Consider the following 20,942-nt stretch of genomic DNA (forward strand, 5'->3'; position numbering starts at 1 on the left):
TTTTTCCCTTGGCAAGCGACCCAATAATTACGGCATGATTTACAAGCTACATGCATCTCTTACTGTCAAGCCGCTCAATATATCTCGACGCCTCAACCCCTTCGCCTCCATCGCTCTGTATAGTCTCTCATTTGGGGTCTCGCTGCCTCGCTCTCACTTATTTCCTCTCTCTCTCTCTCTCTCTCTCTCTCAAAAAGATGATGTTTAAGGTGTAGATAAGATGTTTTAAATTCCGCCGTGTTCATTCTCTTGCTGAAGTACTGAAAGCAAATTCTCTCTCTCTCTCTCTCTCTCTCTCTCTCTCTCATCCTTCCCATCCCACCCTCACCGCTCCCTCACTTTACATTCCTCGCATTTCCCTTTTTAAAAACACTTACCGAGATAATTCACCCACCTTATATGGAGATCAAAAAAGACTTGTTCCTACGGCATCCATCAATGAAACTCGACATTTTTACGAGATTCCCTGCAAGGAGGAGAAGGAGGTATCGTCTTAGCCTGCACATTCCTTTATCATTTTCTTAATATCGCCCCTTCCTTGGTCTCGACACAGCTTCATCATTGTCTAATTATGACGTGGCGTGGAAAACGTGGCCGGACCCAAACATCCCGAGGAATTTAACCTGTCAAAGGCGGTCGGGACGTCGCCAATTATTCTGATTTATTCAAGTGCCCCAATCTCATCCGCCACGTTGTAATTGCTTCCCTAACATTAGCGTCCACCCTCTCGGCCACAACCCCAGCCCAACCCCAGCCTTCTCCTGGCCACAACGTAAGTCAGTCTCAACCCCAAAGCAGCCCACCCCTCTCGGCCATATCCCCAACTCATCCCCTTCTCGGCTACCACCCCAACCCAGCCTCTTCTCTTTTGCAACCTAAAGCCACTTCAATCGGACCCCAACCCCTTCATGGTCATACCTAAAGCCAACCCCAACCCCCAGTCACCCACAACGTAAAGCCAACCCCAACCCAACCCCCTCTCTGCCACAGTTTAAAGCCAACCCAGACCCAACCCAACCTCCTCTCGATCACAGCCTAAAACAACAACATCTCCAACCCCAACCCAACCCCCACTAGGCCACAATTTAAAGCCAACCCCAACCCAGCCCCCCCTCTCGGCCACAACCTAACCCATTCCCAACCCAACCCCAGCCCAGCCCTTACTCAACCACATCTAAAGCCAACCTCATCGCAACCCAACAACAGATTCACCAATTTTCCCTTTTCGTAATTCTTTCTGCTTTTACGCCTCCCATCCTGATTTACTTCCGAAGATTTAAGTGGGGAAAATTTCGGCCCAGCATCAGGGAGAATGGCGGAGTTTTCGGAGGGGTTGAAGGGGGGGTTGTGGCGGGAGGGGTTGAGAAGAGGGGAGGGAGGGTTGAGGGAAGAGGGGTTGGCACATTAGGAATCGTATTAATTGTTTGAAAATATTTAAGGGTAGAATATTAGCAGGAGGTTATAGTAGTAGTAGTAGTAGTTGTTGTTGCTGTGGCCCCAGGTTCATTTAGACGTGAACCCAGTGGACTGCAGGCTGAAGTTACCTTTATCCCGCCCTCCACCATCCTTCTTTCGGGAATAGGGAGGGAGTTAAGGGACATTTGTATAACCGGGCAGCTTCACCGCCTAGTTATATCAGTGCCACCACGTGAAGGCCTCCCTCTATGTCACCGGATGGCGTTAGGAGTGATATACGTTTCCTTAGTAAGATTTAACCCCTTCAGTCTGAACACATACTTTATATACATGCTTTTTTCAGACGATTAAATGCATCTTGATATTGGTTCTCTTGTATTTTTTTGAAGGAACGGTTTGCGGGCTCCTGGCCTTTGGTTCCTTCTTCCTTGTATAAAAAAAAAAAGCCGAGGAGGGACTTTTCAGACTGGAGGGGTTAGCGTCATTATAAGAGAGCTTTCCTGTGCTGAATAAAATCGTCTGGAGGTGGCAAGGATACAGTAATAGAATACGCCAGGTAATTCAAGGGTTCAAGGCGTGATTTGCAAAATAAATCGCTGTGGAGAAGGCTTTACGGAGTCTCCCATCCCCCCAAAAATAAGGAGGAGTTGGGGGAGAGGCGAGAGAGAATTGTAGGGGGGAGGGGAGGGGAGGAGAGGAGAGGAGAGGAGAGGAGAGGCTGTTGCTGCTGCTGTTGTTGTTGTTGTTTTTGATGATGTTTGTTGCTATTGTTGCTGTTGTTGTTGTTGTTGTAATCCCAGAATCATATGGACGCGAACCTGACCACAGAAAAACGGCCGCTTCAATCCCTGAGGACCGACGCTGCAGCCCACCATCATCCTTTCGGGGGGTAGGGAGTGTTAAGGGCCGTTTGCATGCCCTGGTAGTTCCCCCGTCCGTGTCTGGCTGCTTTCCCATCCGTGCATGTCGGCGTCACCACGGGAAGGCGACCCTCTGAAGCGCCGGAGGGGAGGTGAGGAATGGTATATGAGAAGGGTGAGGGGCAGTCGGCCATCTTCCTGTCTTGTTTGACGTGTGAGAGGAGCGTGGAGCCTTGACCAAAACATAACCACACACACACACACACACACACACACACACACACACACACACACACACACACACACACACACACACACACACACACACACACACACACACACACACTAAAATCATCCTTAATCTTTTCACTTCGAGGGGTCTCTTCTACGCTGAATAAAATCGTCTGGGGAGAGCAAGAATAGTATGTAAACAGTGTAATCGTACTGAAGAGGCTATATAAAATTACCGTCACTTTCATCCTCATCCTCATCATCATCATCATCATCATCATCTTTCTTTTTATTGCGTATTCTTTGTCTCATCATATTAACTACATGTATTATCCATCATCATCATCGTCTCCACCATTATTCCCATCACCATCACCATTCCAGCTCCACCAATATCACCACTACATCTCCACCATCATCTCCATCCCCATCCCCATCACCACCACCATTCCCATTCCACCAACACCACCCCTACCATCTCCACCACCATCCCCATCACCACACCACTGCCGTTCTCATCCCATCACCACACAGTTACTATTACTCCCATCCCATCACCACCACCACAGCCATCACCATCACCACTTTCATCATTACCACCATCCTCATTAACCTCCACGGGCTTTCAATCACCTTTCCCTCACGTCTGGGATATTTTCACGAATATTTTCCGGAACAGAACCCAGTGGAACAACACGCTGGTAATCTATCCCCCCTCAAGTCAATCATGAAGAGGCTTGGACACGCGTAGGGTTAGGAGGCTCCCTGACACCCTCTTCCCTTCCATTATATTCTGTACTCGTAGGGCTAGGAGGCTCCCTGACACCCCCTTTCCCTTCCATTATATTCTGTACTCGTAGGGCTTGGAGGCTCCCTGACACTTCCTGTCCCTTCCATTATATTCTGTACTCGTAGGGAGTGGAGAGGTATATGAGAGAGGGATGTGTGAGCTGGGAAGGAAGGCAGTGAAATGGCGGGGGACAGGGCGACTTGGAGGAGATTTGTTTGTGGCCACCCCTTGCGGAATTAAGGCGTCTGGCAATAGTTAGATAGACAGATATACTCATTTGAAATTCACTTCCCCAGTCTGTCTCTCCCACTGCCTATGATCTCCAGACTTTTAAGCGCAAATGTCGCAAGGTATCTCGAAATTAATGAGCGATCAGCCTTCGGTTCTTTCTTCTTTTGCGTATCAGAAGTTATTATTTTTTCACGTCCTGAATGGATTGCTAATTTTCTCGTTTTTCACTACAATAGGTCCATCCAAAAATGAAGCAAATTATCTGGTGATGGCAAATATATAGTTCCATCACCGCGCTGTGGTTTTGGTATATTATGCAAAATAAATCGCTAAGGTGGAGGTGCTAAGGGGGGTCTTCTAAGTCCACGAGAATACCCTCGCAACACCACCACCACGAAGGAGAAAAAGAAAGCTGAAATTTCTAATAGTTTATCCATCCAAATTACCATTCATTATCTCCCAGACAATCTCATCCCCCTTCCCCCCCCCCACCAGGCGATGGACAGGGAGGCTGGGTTATCTGAGTGCACGATTTATTTACCATATAGAGTGCATGGCTTGGGGGTGACGTCACGAACACTCTCCTTCATTCACCTTTTACTTATCCTGTTTAATCCGCGACATCATTCAGTTTACCCTATTTACTTTTGCCTGTTTCATTTCGCCTTTTTTTTTCAGTCACACTACTACAGTGTGTTCATACTTTGATTCACACTGTCTGTCCTGCATACCCGCTGGTTTTACTCACTCACTCACTCACTTACTCACCTTACCTTCTTGCTTACTATAGGATTTACCTCATGTTCGTTTTTTTCACACTAGTTACTCCTCACGCTATTATGCATCCTGTGTCCCGCCATACTCACTCACTCTCCTCGATTAGAGTTACTCATCCTGTTTACTCCGTGACTTCACTATTTATTATGGTCATTCTCATGTTTACCATCTTCTTTCTTATCCATTCGTCTACTCATTCTGTTCATCTTGCTTACTTTTCTGTCAGGTACTGGAGGGGGATGCCTGCACGTTCTCTCTCTCTCTCTATCTATCTATCTATCTATCTGTCTATCTATCTATCTACCTATCTATCTATCTATCTTATCCACACTGTTTCACCTTGCATGTTTTATTTATTTACTCCTGTTCTTCATACTCTATCCCTTATTCACCTTACTCATCTTGCCCTTCCTTGACTCACTCTGTTCCCCGACTCACTCTGCCTGCTCCATTTTACACCCTAATTCACTCTGGTCATACTATTCGTTTTTTGCTTTACTCCCTTCATACTATCCGTTCTTTCGTTCACGTTAATCAACCTACTTTCACCTTAACTCACCTTAATTCACATTGCTTATTCACCCCCTGATTCACCTTTCTCATCCTCCCCCTTCACCGACTCACTTACTCCTCGTGAATCACTCTTTGATTCACCTTACCCATCCTGTCCCCTCCCTGACTCACCCTTCTCATCTTAACTCACCCTGACTCACCCTACCCATCCTGTTCATTCCTTAGTTCATTCTAATTACCCTACCGAGTCTCTCACCCTGTTTACTCCCTCCCTCACACCCTCGCTTTTCCAGCCTGCTCTCACATAAACCCTTCCCAACCTTCCACTGACCCTTCCTTCTCCTTCACTCATTCTACTCACCCTTTCGCTCACCCTACCTTTCTCACACTGACAGCTCCTAACCTCACCCTGCCACCTCTCCCTCCACCCTACCCACCATTTTTCACATAATTTTCATACCCTGTCACGTATCTCACCACCCCCTTCATTCACCGTACCCATCCCTTCACTCACCCTTGCCTACCCTTCCATCCACCCTACCTCGCCCTATTTCTCATCCTACCCACTATTTCCACTCACATGTCTTACCCCCTGTCACTCACCCTACCCATCCAGTTACCCTCTTCACCCTTCTCCCACTCAAACCTTACCCTGCTTTACCTTTTACTCATCCTTCCTCTCTAGTTACTCACCTTACTCATCCTTTTTCACACCTTTCATACCTGTCATTCAGTTTACCCACCATTTTCACTTTTCCTTACCTATGTCTTAACTCTTCTCATCTTTCCCTTTCGTTCACCCTACTCATTACTTCACTCACCCTATATAAGTCACCCTTTTCTCACCCTTTCAGTCTCTAACCTTACTCCACGACCTCCCCCACACCCGCACGAGTCACACACCCACCAACCTATCCCCACCCCACCCTCACCTCCACCCCACTAACTCGATCCCAACCCCCACCAACCCTACCTTCACCCCATCAACTACACCCACCCTCACCAACACCATCCCACCCAAACGAACCCCACCCGACCCACGCCAGCCCACCCCCGTCACCCACCCACAACCCACCCTCTCCCACCCTCTCATGTAAACAGATAAATGGTGTAGTAAAATTTAACAGGGTGTATTTCTATAAAGTGCATTGATTTTCGAGGTGTGTGTGTGTGTGTGTGTGTGTGTGTGTGTGTGTGTGTGTGTGTGTCTGTCTGTCTGTCTGTCTGTCTGTCTCTGTCTCTCTCTCTCTCTCTCTCTCTCTCTCTCAGGTATATCCTCATCCACCCTCCATCCATTCCTTTACCTTCCCCTCCACGTCCCTCCCCCACCTCCCCATTCTCCTCCCCCTTCCCTCATTACCATTAACCTCCCATTTATGCTCCCCCATTACACCCATCCTCCTATTCCCACCATTTTATCCCAAGACTCTCCCATCATTCCTCCACCTTCCCCATCACCTGTGTGTGTGTGTGTGTGTGTGTGTGTGTGTGTGTGTGTGTGTGTGTGTGTGAAAATATAGTACAGTATCTAAGGGGCGTTCAGGATGTTTTAGATAAGCATGAATTTCTCTCTCTCTCTCTCTCTCTCTCTCTCCTTCATGAACCTTGCCCTTCTTCAAGTGCCCTCAGCCCATGAAGCCGTCCCGCGATCAGGATAATTGCCCTATTGCCCACTACATAACCAAGCCAATGGATCTCCGCAATTACACTCCTGACGTTAATGATTAGCATTCATCAACATATCCACTCGAAGGGCATTCATCTTACCCCCACGTATGATTTCGCCTCGGGTTTGGACGGGCTTTGATTTGATCCATATCATTTAGGCGGTGATCAGAGAGGCATGTGTGAAATATGTGACAGGTACACATCCCCACCTAGATATAAGAGAGGCCCAGACGTGCTCAAACCCGGCCAGAGTCGAGAACTTATTGCAGCGTTCAGGACCACGGTTTTGGGGGAGATGCGAGCCGTTTTTGTTTTCCTCTGGCTGAAAGATTGCACGGGAGAAATACATATATGATTTTTTTTTGGGGGGATTTGGGTGGTAAATGAGTATAGATATTGCCAGGAAGCGATTTTGCAACTTTTGGACCACGGCTTTTTGGAAATACCACCCATTTTTTTATTCTGAGCCAAAATAATATACTTAAATTCACAATGAAGGAAAATACCCGAAGTTTATAGTGAAGGAAAAATTTGGGGGCTAAAGAGGAAGATGTGTTTCTTATTTATTTATTTATTTATTTATTTTTGCTTGGTTTTGATGGAGGATATTTTGAGATGCGAGCAATTTTTGTACTTAGTGAGGTACTGTTCGTGAGGGAGAAATAAATATTCAGGTACGGATATTAGCGGGAGAATTTGGATGCTGAAAATTATAAATATTCCTGGGAAGAGATATTGCTGCCTCTCTGGACCATTTTTTTTTTTTTTTTTTTTTTTGTGAGATTTTTATTTTGATAACTGAAAGATTGTTTGCAGGAAAAAAATGCATTTGTTTATAATGAAGGAAATTTTTTTATTCTAAAGAGGGAAATGAATGTATACTCTTGGTCGCGTTTTTGATGAAGGATTTTTTGAGATGCGAGCTACTTGTGTCTTTGCAAACTGAAATTCTGTTTGCAAGGAAAAATGTAGATATATATATATACGTGTTTTGGAGCGAATATGTACACTAAAAAGAGTATAGATATTCCTGGAGAAGAGATATTTGCTTTACTTTTACAGAGGAAGGCTTGTATAGAGGCGAACCAGTTTTGATTTATATAAAGATTACAAGTGGACAATACACATAGGTACATAACAAAGGAAGTATTTTGAGTCTACAGTATATAAAGGAGATTTTTCTGTTCTCTGTATGATGACGTTTTGGAGATTCGAACCAATTTTGTATATAGACAATTGAAAGGAATGGTATATGCTTGGCTGTGTGTGGTGTTGGTAGGCATGTAATTTTTCTTGTGTTGTCCAGATGGAAATTTGTGGAGGTGCGAATTATTCTGTTTTTCTCATTAACAGATTGCAGTATGTAGAGTGTTGCGTTGGGAAGAATATATGTTTTTCTCATGTATTACCCATATTATTATTATTATTATTATTATTATTGATATCTAGTAATTTGGTAACAGATTGCACGGAAAGATATTTATATTTGTGATGCAGGTACTTATGAGAGACTAAGTAATATGTGTTGTATCGTGTTGGAAAGTATATACAGATTTGCCTGGGTTGAAAAAGGCGTGGTTAATGAGAACAACGCGTGGTTATTATGGTCTGGAGGTTGCTTTTGGAGACTTTGAAAAGGCACTGACCTTTAATCCTACGGTGCCTATTTTCACAAGGCTTACTCTCGTGGCCCCTCCTCATTCCCAATTTATTCCAGCCCATTTTACCAATTTCTTTGTCCCACACGCCCATTCTTTATTCTCCCAGCACCATCACTCGTAGAGGATAATTGAAATAAATCCACTTCACTCAGACTATTAATCCTACAGTACCAGTTTTCTCAGGGCTTACTTTCCTGCCCAAAATCCACCTCCCATCAACATGCCAGCCCATCCCGCTCACTCCTCTGCTCACCACGCTCACTTCTTTACCCCCTTTGTGTCGGTTTCCTGGAGAGATGCAGGCAAGAGGTGGACAGACGTGCCTTTTGTTGTGTTTTCAGACGAAGGCATAATTGTGGAGATATGATCCATTTTTGTACTTATTGGCTGAAAAGTTGTTAGCAAGGGAAAAATTGCAAGGCTTGTCATGTAGAAGAATTTGCATATTAAAGTGGTGTGTGTGTGTGTGTGTGTGTGTGTGTGTGTGTGTGTGTGTGTGTGTGTGTGTGTGTGTGTTCCTTGGAGATATCAACCAAAATATGTTCTGGAGACAAAAAAGATTGCGTGCTTTGGAAAAATGTGTAGATGTTCTTACCCTAGGGCGTGAAATTTTCTTGTAATCTATATATGGAGACTTTTTGAGATGCAAACCATATTTGTGTTTTACCGAGCGCGTGTTTACCATGAGAAAATTGTACCCTGTTGGGAGGGAGACATATTTTGTGGTCTGATGATATTTTTTCCCCTTGAGATGAAGCCATTTCCGTGTTTTGCTTTCTGAAAGATAGTTTGCAAGGGAAGGATACATAATGCAGCAAGGATTTGGATGGTAGAAAGGGTAATGTAGGTATATATTCTTTCGTGTTCGTTGAAGGATTTCGGGAGATGTGGAATGATTTTTTTCGTAATCATGCCAACTGGGACTATGTTTTATCATCATTATCGAAGAGACTGGGTGACGAAGGCTTCAGAAACAAAGAGAGAAATTAATAACAATATAAACATTCACATATTATGGTGCGTGGTTAATATATTACACTAATGATGCAAGAATAATTTAGATGCTAAGGAGTGCAGGAAGAGATATATTTCTAGTTCCCCCACCGCGTTTTGACTCACTTCGAGGAGAGTGGGAGATATAAAAGCAACCGGTCGAGCAGACGCCGTTCCATATATTGTATCTGGCCTGGGCTGGATGCGTGCCGGGTCTGGGGTGGAGGTGGTGGTGGAGTACTGGATGTGGAGGGGTGGGTACGGATGTGGGAGTGAAGGTACTAGGTGTGGAGGTGGAGGTGGTAGAATATTTGAGGAGATTGGTATGTATGTGGAAGGAGTAGGTATGGAAAGGGTGGGTGTTTATGTGGAAGTGGAATTTGTGGAATATTTGAAGGTGAAGAAGAAGGATATGTATATGGAGGTGGAAGTAAGGGGTATGGAAAGGGTGGGATATTTTGTGTGGAAGTGGAGAGCCTGGAGTACTGGGGTTGGAGAGATGGTGCAGGTAGAAGCAGTGGAGTGTTAAAAGTGTATAGGTATAAGTGTGGATTTGGAGATAAAGTACTCATGATAGAGGCAGTCGATTACTAAGAAGGGAAATAGTTGATGTGAGTGTGGAGGTGGATTAAGAGTCAAACGGCTGAGGTGGTTGAAACTCTGTAGTACTTTCACCTTAACTTGGCCCAGATTTTCGTCCTATTGCTGCTTATTTCACGTAGCTCAGTGCCCGAGAAAGACGACACTACGGCTCTATTTACCTTTGATGACACTTCATCGTGATCAGCACCATATCCTTGTATTAATCCACTGTTATAACTCAGCATTCAAGATGTGGAGATGGCAATTTTAGGTCAAGTTAAAGTGAAAGGGGTATAGAGGAAGAAATCAACAAAGGACAAGTCTAGAGTTAAAAATGAAGAATAAGATATGGAGGTGATTATTTCTGTAGCTAAGTAAATTGTCTGGTCGTAGCAAAAATAAAGCAAATGTAAAATGAAATACAATGATGTCACTGCATTCAAGGGGCTGTAATGACAGGGTGGTGGATGATACGTCTGAAGGTGGAGATGGTGGAGAATTTGAAGGTGGAAGTGGAGGAGGATAAAGTCTGGAGGTGGAAATGGTGGAAATCCAAAAGGTGGAAGTGAAGGAGGGTAAAGTCTGGAGGTGGAGATGATGGAGAGCATGAAGGTGGAAGTGAAGGAGGGTAAAGTCTGGAGGTGGAGATGATGGAGAGCCTGAAGGTGGAAGAGGAGGAGGATATAGTCTGGAGGTGGAGATGGTGGAGAACTTGAAGGTGGAAGTGGAGGAGGATAAAGTCTGGAGGTGGAGATGGTAGATTGGAAGACTGAAAGCGGAGAAAAGGTCGGAGGGAGGAGATAATAGAAACCAAGAAGATCATTTTTTTTTTTTTTTTTTGAGCAGATGTCTGGAGGTGAAGATGATGAAAAATATATCGACAGGTGGAGGGAGAAATGGTGGAGGTGGAGACAGAAGTGGTGGAGATGGAAGAGGTGAAGTCTGAAGGTGATGGAGAACAAGTGTGCGTGGAAAGAGTGGAATGGAGGTCTGAAAGTGAAGTGATCTGAAGGTGAAGGGATAAGTATGCAAGTAAGAATGGTGGAGGGCAGCAGTGTGCAAGTGGAGGATGTGGAGTATAAGTGTAGAGGTGGAGATAGTGGAATGTAAGCCTGAAAGTGGAGGAAGAAGGGCCTGGAGTTAGAGGAATATCGCCCTGAAAATGATGGAGAATTCGCCTGTGGATGAAAGTGATGCAGAGTGAGTCTGAAAGTGGAAGAGGTGTAGTGGTGGAATTAGTGAAAGTGTACCAAAGTGGCTAAGATGGATCTCTCTCTCTCTCTCTCTCTCTCTCTCTCTCTCTCTCTCAAGTCGTGCCAGAAACAACGAGACCAAGCCTAGGTATTAGGGCCATAAATCAAGGCTTGACTATGCTCTGCCGCTTGTGCATTAAGACGCCTATGGTGGAAGAGAAGATATGTGGAGTGGTGGAGGAGGTGGAGCAGGAGTTATGTGGAGTGGTGGAGAGGGTGGAGGGAGTGATGGAGCAGATAGTTAAGTAGAGGAGGGGATGGTGGAGATATGTGGTGATGGAGAAGGTGGAGATGTGAAGTGATAGAAGAGAGGATGGAGGAGGAAGTATGTGAAGTGGTGGAGGAGGTGGAGCAAGAGTTATGTGGATTGATGGAGAGGGTGGAGATGTTTGGATTGGTGGAGAGGGTGGAGATCTGTGGAGCTGAGGAAAGGATGGAGGAGATATGTGTAGTGGTGAAGATGGAGGGGAATATATGTGTAGTGGTTCAGAAGGTGGAAGAAAGTAGTGGAGGTGTGTGTGTGTGTGTGTGTGTGTGTGTGTGTGTGTGTGTGTGTGTGTGTATGTGTGTGTGTGTAAGAGAGAGAGAGAGAGAGAGAGAGAGAGGGAGAGAGAGAGAGAGGGTCGGAGGGATGGAAGTGCTAGCTCGAAATGCGACACAGAAAAAAATTCATCTCTGTCGCACGCTTTTGTTTTTATTTGTTTTGCTTACCACGCGAATTTGTCTTGTCCACGAGAGAATTCTTTTGTGCATAGTTTAATTTTTGGCTTGACGATTTTAACTCTTCTGTGATTGTTTAATTTATTCGATTAAAATTGGAGTATCACCCTAACGAGTCATCTGAAGCCATATTTTTTATTTTTTTTTATTTTTTTTAATGCATTTCTCACCCAACGATATATATATTTTTTTTTCATAGATTTCTTGGACAGTTTCAGTTAACATCTTTTTCTTTTTCTTTCCTTCTTTCTTTCTTTCTTTTTTCTTTCTGTCTTTCATTCTTACGGTTTCTTGTCATGATTTTTGCGTTTTTTTTTTTCGTCTACGATTCCTTGCGCATCTTTAAATTCAGCTAATTTTTGACAACTGCTTTTTTTTTTTCTGCGATGATTTTTTCGCTGTTTTTTCTCTATCCAACTTTTTTTTTTTTTTTTTTATCTTGACGATTTGTGCTTTTTCTTGGATGGTTGCTCTGAACGATTTTAGTTATAAATTCCCCTGATTACTCTCTCTCTCTCCCTCTCTCTCTCTCTCTCTCTCTCAGTTATCTTCTTCGTTTTTCCGACGACTTGTAACTTTGCCTAATGTTTTTCATGGCTGCATTCCTTTTTTTTTTTTACAATTCCCTTTCACTTTTCCTTTTCTTTTCCAATGATTACGTTTCTCCTCAGCTGTTCTTGTAATATATTAAGTATTTTCAGTTTTTTCATTCAGTGATTATTCTCAATTATTTTTTTTTTTATTATTTGACGATTTTGCTTTTTTTTTTTATGGCTGTTCCTTGCAAATTACTTTTATTTAATTCTCTCTCTCTTTCTTTCTCTCTCTCTCTCTCTCTCTCTCTCTCTCTCTCTCTCTCTCTCTCTCTCTCGGTCCATCGTGGTGGTGATGTGGTGGTCTGCGGTCCAGCCCACGGAAGGGTCATAATGAGGACCCATGAGTAAGTATGCCCACAACTCGTATGTCTCGCTGTTTATATGCTGGGGGCGTCCAATTATAGGTGCCGGGTCGCTTCTGTCATATATCCCCCTAATGCTTCTATAACTTCTCCCTCTATAACTCTTCCTTTCTTATAACTTGGCCTCTTTCCTTGCCTTATTAGGAAGATGGAATAGTTGGAATATATATGTTTCTTCTCTATATCCAGGGGTTACTAGTTATACGAGGTCGCTTCTGTCATATATCCCCCTAATGCTTCTATAACTTCTCCCTCTATAACTCTTTCTTATAATTTGGCCTCTTTCCTTGCCTTATTAGGAAGAGAGAATAATGGGGAAATATATGTAAGTTCTTTTTATCCAGAGGTGACCAGTTATACGAGAGTCGCTTCTGTTATATATCGCCAAGTGCGTCTATAACTTCAACCTTACTTTCTATAATTCCTGCCTTCCTATCTATAAGTTGGTCTGGCTCTCCCCTTCCCTCGCCTGATTAACAGAATGAAATAATGATAAAATGTCATCTTTTTTATATCCCGGAGTTGCCAATTATAATAGAGTTGCTCCTGTCATATGTAGCTCTACTGTTTCTATAGCTTCTTCCTCTCCTTCTATAATTTCTGCATCTCCATCTCTAACAGTCTGCCTATCCTTCTTTCAATCCTGCCCCTCCCGGTATAATTCCTGCCTCTTCTACAACTCCTGCCTCTCCTTCATTAATTTCTGCCTCTCCTATAATTTCTTCTCCCCTAGGCTATAACTAGTGCCCCTCCCATAATTTCTGCTTTTTCGTCAATAACATTCTGTCTCTCCTGTAGTTCCTGCCTCTCCTTCTATAATTTCTTCCTCTCCTTTAACTTCTGCCCCTCCTATATTTTCTTCCTCTCCTATAATTCCTGCCTCTTCCTCTGTAACCTGGTCTAGCCTCCACGCCTTATTAGCGAAGTGGAATAATGGCAGAATATATGTGACTTTTTCGTAATTTACAATGCGACCTGGAGGACCGTGTGAGTGGGCCAGTATTTTTCAAGAATGTTAACCCCTCAGAATTAACAAGCCTCCGTAGCGGTCGAAGGCCATGGTCTCTTCGTTTATAGAAGCTCCTTAACACCTCTTCCTAAGCGATTTGTTTTTGCTTATAACCTCTACTGTCCTCTTCTTTATTCCTAGCCATTCTGATATCACCATGGTCTATAATCAACGCAGTGGATAAGAGGTAATCAGCCGTATAGCAAAGCAGCATGTTAGGAAGAGAGGGCCTTCTTCAATGACAAAAATATCATATAAGGTGGTTCTGGCTTATTTTTCACGTTATTTTTCACGTTATTCTTCACATTAATTTAATCGTGAAAAGTCTACATACACTGAATTGAGAAAAAAGGATAATTTAGCATCTCATACCCTTCTTAGCTTATAGAAAGCTTATGACATTGACCCTTGGAAGACAGTGAGAGGTGCCAGGCAGACATCTCCCATTCCTTCCTCACGCTGAATGACTTAACCCATTCCTTCCTCACGCTGAATGACTTACCCCATTCCTTCCTCACGCTGATTGACTTCCCCCATTCCTTCCTCACGCTGAATGACTTCCCCCATTCCTTCCTCACGCTGATTGACTTCCCCCATTCCTTCCTCACGCTGAATGACTTCCCCCATTCCTTCCTCACGCTGAATGACTTCCCCCATTCCTTCCTCACGCTGAATGACTTACCCTATTCCTTCCTCACGCTGAATGACTTACCCCATTCCTTCCTCACGCTGAATGACTTCCCCCATTCCTTCCTCACGCTGAATGACTTCCCCCATTCCTTCCTCACGCTGAATGACTTCCCCCATTCCTTCCTCACACTGATTGACTTTCCCCATTCCTTCCTCACGCTTAATTTTGACAATCTGTCAGTGCTGGAGACTTTCCGAAGTGTTAATGTTAAGATACGTCTTTGATTAACCCCTTCAACACCTGTATTAAATCGTCTTTTGAGGGTAGTAGTAACACACACACACACACACACACACACACACACACACACACACACACACACACACACACACACACACACACACACACACACACACACACATCTCCTCGTAGTGAAGGGATTAAAGCAAGCAAGGCTAACTGTTTGAGCACTAAGAAGACCTGTTCTATATCTGTCTATCTACCTAGTTGTCATTCTATCTATTTATGTCTGTAGATAGATAAATAGCCAGTTAGATATCGAACTAAAGGACGTCGAATGTAGGCTACCTGTGGCTGTAAAAATTAGGGCTCATGACTGTGGTAGGACACGTATATGATCTAAAAACCTTCAGCTTCCTTTAAATTATCCTAAACTTACTCAAGACTCATAAAAGGGATAAAATTGAAATCCTTATCTTCACGGTCAGAACACCCTCATATACACAACGTGCTAGGCTGTACCCAGAGTCAGATGCATTAAAAAAAAAAAAAAAAAAAAGGAGAGAAAATAAACTTCAGGAAGTATGCAAGTATAAAAAAAGAAACTTGAGGAAGGATGGAGACAAGAAAAAAAAATGGAAGAATGCAGGTAAGAAAAAAAAAAAACATGATGAAGGATGCAGGTAAGAAAGAAAAAATTGAGGAAGGATGCAGGTAAGAAAAAAACAAACTTGAGGGAGGATGTAGGGAAGAAAGAAAGAATTGAGGAAGGATGTAGGTAAGAAAGAAAGAAAAAACTTAAAGAATGCAGGTAGTGTTTGATGCTGCCCTTGTGACTGAAATGCTTCGATCAGGAAATGCCAGTAAGCAATGTGATATTTAGGGCATTTCCTGGTATTAATTTTTCTCCCTTTTTTATGTGTGCATTTGTGAGGACATGTCTAGTATGGTAGTGTTGAATTATCTTCTCCTCGTCTCCTTCCTGCCCCTCGTCCTCCTCCTCCTCGTCTCCTTCCTGCCCCTCGTCCTCCTCCTCCTCTCCTCCTCCTCGTCCTTGTCCTCTTCATCCTTCGTGTGCATCTTTAAGGATATATTTAGTACTTTCAGAGCGTCTTGGGTCAGTGAAGCCCAAGATTGCCCATAATAGGAAAATGCGATGCTTGGAGACTGCTGTGTTGTATGCCACGTCAGTTATGTAACTTTGGGAAAAATTTCTCTCTCTCTCTCTCTCACACACACACACACACACACACACACACACACACACACACACACACACACACACACACACACACAACCCCAGACATCCCAGCGTTCCCTCTTCATCAGTCGTAATGAAACAAAAACACACTTCAAAAATTTACTAAGAATTCTTCCCATCTCATCATCATTTTTTTTTTTCTCCAGTTTATGCAAGAATCTCTAAATCGTCTCACTGGATCTTTTGGCAGAGAAAAAATGGCTTCTGTTTTGTAATTGTGGTAATAGTGTTAGATGTGTTTTTTTCCTCAGCTGTAGTAAATTAGGTTGTGTTACATTTCTGTACGCGGGAATGGAATCGCGCGTCAAGGGGGTGAGTTCTTTGAGAGAGAGAGAGAGAGAGAGAGAGAGAGAGAGAGAGGAAAAATAAAAATGTAAGGTTTTCCCTAACATCGCCTGAATGAAGGGGAGTGTACGCCAATTTTAACAGAATAATTTGGGAATATAAGTAATTTCTAATCTGGGCGATCTGCAGGGATAATGGCTCATCTCTCGCCGGCAGGATAATCTTATGTATGTATTGTAGCGGGCGGCCAGCACACGCCTGCCATGGGAGACTCGCTTATCTTTATTCCAACATTGCGCCAAAGAATTTCAAAAGCGATATCGCCTGAGATTCATACTGACGTGAACACCAGCTATGAGAACAAGCTCAGGCGGGGGATGGAGGGTGGAAGGATGGAGGATGGGGGATGGTTGGGAGAGAGGGGGACGGATGGAGGAAGGGGGTAGGAAAGGGGGCGGACGGTACAGGGGTGAAGGAGCGAGGAGGGAGGGAGGGCTTTTGGTTGAGGAAGGTACTTAATATCTGACAATTACTCTGTTCTCGCGTACAACATTCAATAGTTTTACATCGATTTCTTCACTTTTCCCTGCACGTTGAAAATCGATTTTATTTTCTTTTGAAGTATATTATAAGATAACATTGATTTTCTGCACGATAATAATGAATACATGCTTATTTCTCAAATGTAATAATCGTGCGACCTTTATACACACACACACACACACACACACACACACACACACACACACACACACACACACACACACACACACACACACACTGAGAGTAGTGAAGATATCCGTAAGCGGAAAGTTTGATTAGCAGTCAGAATGAATGGAGGAGTCTCCAGGCAACTAAGTTGGGCCTTGGAACTGGGAGACTTCATCAAAGATATAACATGTATGAGAGAAACGAAGGTAACAAAGTAACATAGTTCTAAGCAGAATTAAATACTCGTAATATTTTGAGGACAAGCAAGTTCAAGAGTTAAAATAGAGAGCTTTAAAAGGATTGGGTTAGGGGTAAAGCCGTCACGTTATCGACAGTATTCTCATAAAGATGACATTATTGTTACAACCCGATGATTACATTCCAGTCAAGGGAATTTTGTTAACCAGGCGAAATTAGGGCCCGTATTCTCGTCGGTTAAGGAGACTCCCTAGCACCTCTTCCTCAGCGATTTATTTTCGTAGCCAGCTGGTTCATATAATTCTGCACCTTACTTATGCAGGGTATGGCGATATTGGAATGACTTAAGCAACAGAGAAGAGGATAGTAACATTTAATAAGCAAATTAAATCACTTAGGAAGAGGTGTTAGGGAGTTTTCTTAACCACCGAGAATGCTGGCCTAGGTGTTTACCAATAAATTACCCTACGCTGAGTCAGAGCACGTGTTTAGTAGTAAAAATGAATGAAAAATAAAGGCATATTACTGAAGAGGGTTTGGACGCAGGAGACTTTATTACCGAGGGTGTGTATACATGTGTACTGAATTCTTTAAATCCAAAACATTACCCAGGTCATAGACTATATATACATTTCATACTGCGTCAAAGAGACAGAGAGAGAGAGAGAGAGAGAGAGAGAGAGAGAGAGAGAGAGAGAGATGTGTGGTGATAGAGAAGGGTGCGTTGTAGTGCAAGGCAAGGAGTGCGTTGTGGAAGTCAGGTGTGTTTTTGTACCTGCGGTGATGATGGCGAAGGGGGTGATGATATACCCTCCCCCTTGTTCCCAAACCCCCTCTTGCATTACCAGGTCGTGACAAACAAACGCCCTAATGAGAAAGGCAACTCTATATGTGCCTATCATTTGCATACAAACCCCCGGCCATGTAGATTCAGCTAACAACGATGATTTATGAGGATTGGCTTAATTTGCTGTTCACATATATTGGGGTGGGGAAGGGCGGTGAGGCTCTATCGTAAAAGGTAATATATGATCGAGGTGTACCTGCCCTCTAATTATATAATGAGCTAATTAGCGAGCTCAGGTGATGTGTTTATTGTTTTCTTCAAGTTCATATCCCGGATGCCTCTCTGCCCAGCTCGCAACTCCACTACACACTACACACCCTCCTGAATACTGATGACTACACACACACACACACACACACACACACACACACACACACACACACACACACACACACACACACACACACACACACACACACACACACACACACACACACACACACACACACACACACACACACACACACACACACACACACACACACACACACTCTCTCTCTCTCTCTCTCTCTCTCTCTCTCAGCCCTATTAGTCTCGCTTCTCTCCCTCCTTCTCTCTCTCACCATTCCCCTTCCCTTCCACTCTTTTTACTCCTCCTTGAATTAGTTATGTATGTTGTCTTCCCTCTATATTTCACTTCTTTCCTCTCTTCCTGTCTTTATTCCTCTTCATTTCTTCCCCATTTAATAGTCTTTCGTCTTTCCCTCTCCCCTTCCTCCTCTTTTTACTCGAAGGGGAATTAATAACGTATGGTTTCTCTCTCTCTCTCTCTCTCTCTCTCTCTCTCTCTCTCTCTCTACGTATCCAGTTTTACCGATTAATGTTACCTTAAATAAAGAGACGTATTCTATTCCCGATGCTCCCAAACGATTTTCTCAAGCTTAGGAGAGAGCTCAGGTAAGAAGCCAATTTACACCTGTCCTCATTAACTCCTTTAGTACCAGAACACCTGTATATTTTATTGATGGTCGTTTTTTTGGGGCTTATTAGAGGTCTGTAGATATATATTTTTACTCCTCCAACTGCTATTCTATTGTGCTTCTGCTACGGCCAGACGATTTATTTTGTATTTTAGGTTCTCTGGTGATTAGAGGGTTGGAATGAAGTCTGGGTTCAAGTTATGTGTGTGTGTGTGTATGTGTGTGTGTGTGTGTGTGTGTGTGTGTGTGTTTTGGATACTTATGAGTCTTACCCTTCTTTCGTTAATGACTGAAATTGGTTGTTAATGACTGAAATTGGTACCACTTTGGTTAAGTAAGGTTAGGTAAGGTTAGATGGTTAGGTTAGGTCAGGATGAGTGAGATTTGGTTATGTGAGGTTATGTGGGGTTAGGTTAGGTTAGGTTAGGTTAGGTCAAGATGCGTGAGATAAGGTGAGGTGAGGTGAAGTTGGGTTAAGTTTGGTTTGAATTAAAAAAGTTAGGAAAGGTGATGTTAGGTTAAGCTGGGTGAGATTAGGTTAGGTTAGGTTAGATTAGGTTTGGCCTGAATAATTACGCTCCTCTCACCATTCTCACCTTAATGACTACAGGTATGAGATGACGCAAGTGTGTGACCTCAAGGATGCTGTTATACGCGTTAAAATAGAGCCTAATTAACACTCATCACCTTCCTCTTGAACCACCCCAGATCACTGCTAGAACCCTCTATAATTACGCTTCCTTTCGACTACGTACGTTCATGGTTACGCTAATGATGTGTATTTTTTCAGTGGCTTGTTATTGGCGTAACCTTTGGGCTCATTCGCGTTTGTTGTGGGTGTTCCTGTGTTGTGGGTTTTCCTGTGTTGTGGGTTTTCCTGTGTTATGGGTTTTCCTGTGTTATGGGTTTTCCTGTGTTATATGTATTCCTGTGTTGGGTTTTCCTGTGTTGTGGGTTTTCCTGTGTTATGGGTTTTCCTGTGTTATGGGTTTTCCTGTGTTATGGATTTTCCTTGTGTTATGGGTTTTCTGTTATCAATGGGTTTTCCTTGTGTTTTGGGTTTTCTGTTATCTATGGGTTTTCCTTGTGTTATCTTATGGGCTTTCCGATGTTATGGGTTTTCCTGTGTTATTGGTTTTTCCTGTTATGGGTTTTTGTATTATCATGGGTGTTCGAATTCACTACCCTGTTAACTCCCCCAGTTTTTTTATTTTATTTTATTTTTTTTTTTGAAGAAAGAAGGAACCAAAGGCCAGGAGCTCCTCAAGATTGTTCCCTCCAAGAAAAAACAAATACAGGATAACAGAGAGCCCAATTCAAGATCCGTTCATTTATTTTCCCGATCCAATATCTTCCTTGGTTCATCGTCACTTATCCGATCAGTCTATTGCCTTTTTCCTAATTGCGTGCTGAGTGAGACGCAGGGTATATGAGAGCAAACGGTGTAGGCTTTTTCGTTCGTGGATTAAGTATTGAAATAAGTCGAACCCGCGACCTATCAACCATTTCTATAATTACTCATTCCTTTATCCTCTCTATCATTTTATCTTCTTCATGACATCTCTTCCCACAACATTCGTCCTCTCGTTCCTTCTCTCTTTCATCCATCTTCTGTCCATAACTTCTCATCTTCTTTCCCAAGTCAGTCATTTACCTTGTTTATCACCCATCTTCCCCCAGCATTCATCTCCTCTCTCATTCTTTCATCCATCTTCTCTATAACTTATCATATTTCCCAAGTCATCTCCGTTTATATTTGCTCTTTTCTCTTTATGACGCGTCTTTTGCCTCCAATGCACTTCCTCTATGCACCAGCTACCCAGTTTTTCCCTCCCTTAATTCCCTTTCCTCGTCCACTTCTTTTTACCCTCTCTGGTTGTTAGATACGTAGACTGTCCTCTCTCTCTCTCTCTCTCTCTCTCTCTCTCTCTCTCTCTCTCTCTCTCTCCACACCTCTATAATGAAGATAAAAAGTGTTCCAAAATCGTGACATCTCTCATTTATCTATCTATCTATCTATCTATCTATCTATCTATCCATCTATCAATCTTTATTTATTTATTTATTTTTCCTGTCACCAGATTCTTTAAAGCCCTCTACTGCAAAGGAAAAGAATCCTAACTAGAAGAAAATAAAAATCTTGATGTAACCACGAAGACATACAAAAGACCGCAGCCCAATAAAGGA

This window comes from Coenobita brevimanus, chromosome 12 (genome assembly GCF_032717465.1).
Source record: "Coenobita brevimanus isolate Jiangsu-jjx chromosome 12, ASM3271746v2, whole genome shotgun sequence".
Taxonomy (NCBI): domain Eukaryota; kingdom Metazoa; phylum Arthropoda; class Malacostraca; order Decapoda; family Coenobitidae; genus Coenobita; species Coenobita brevimanus.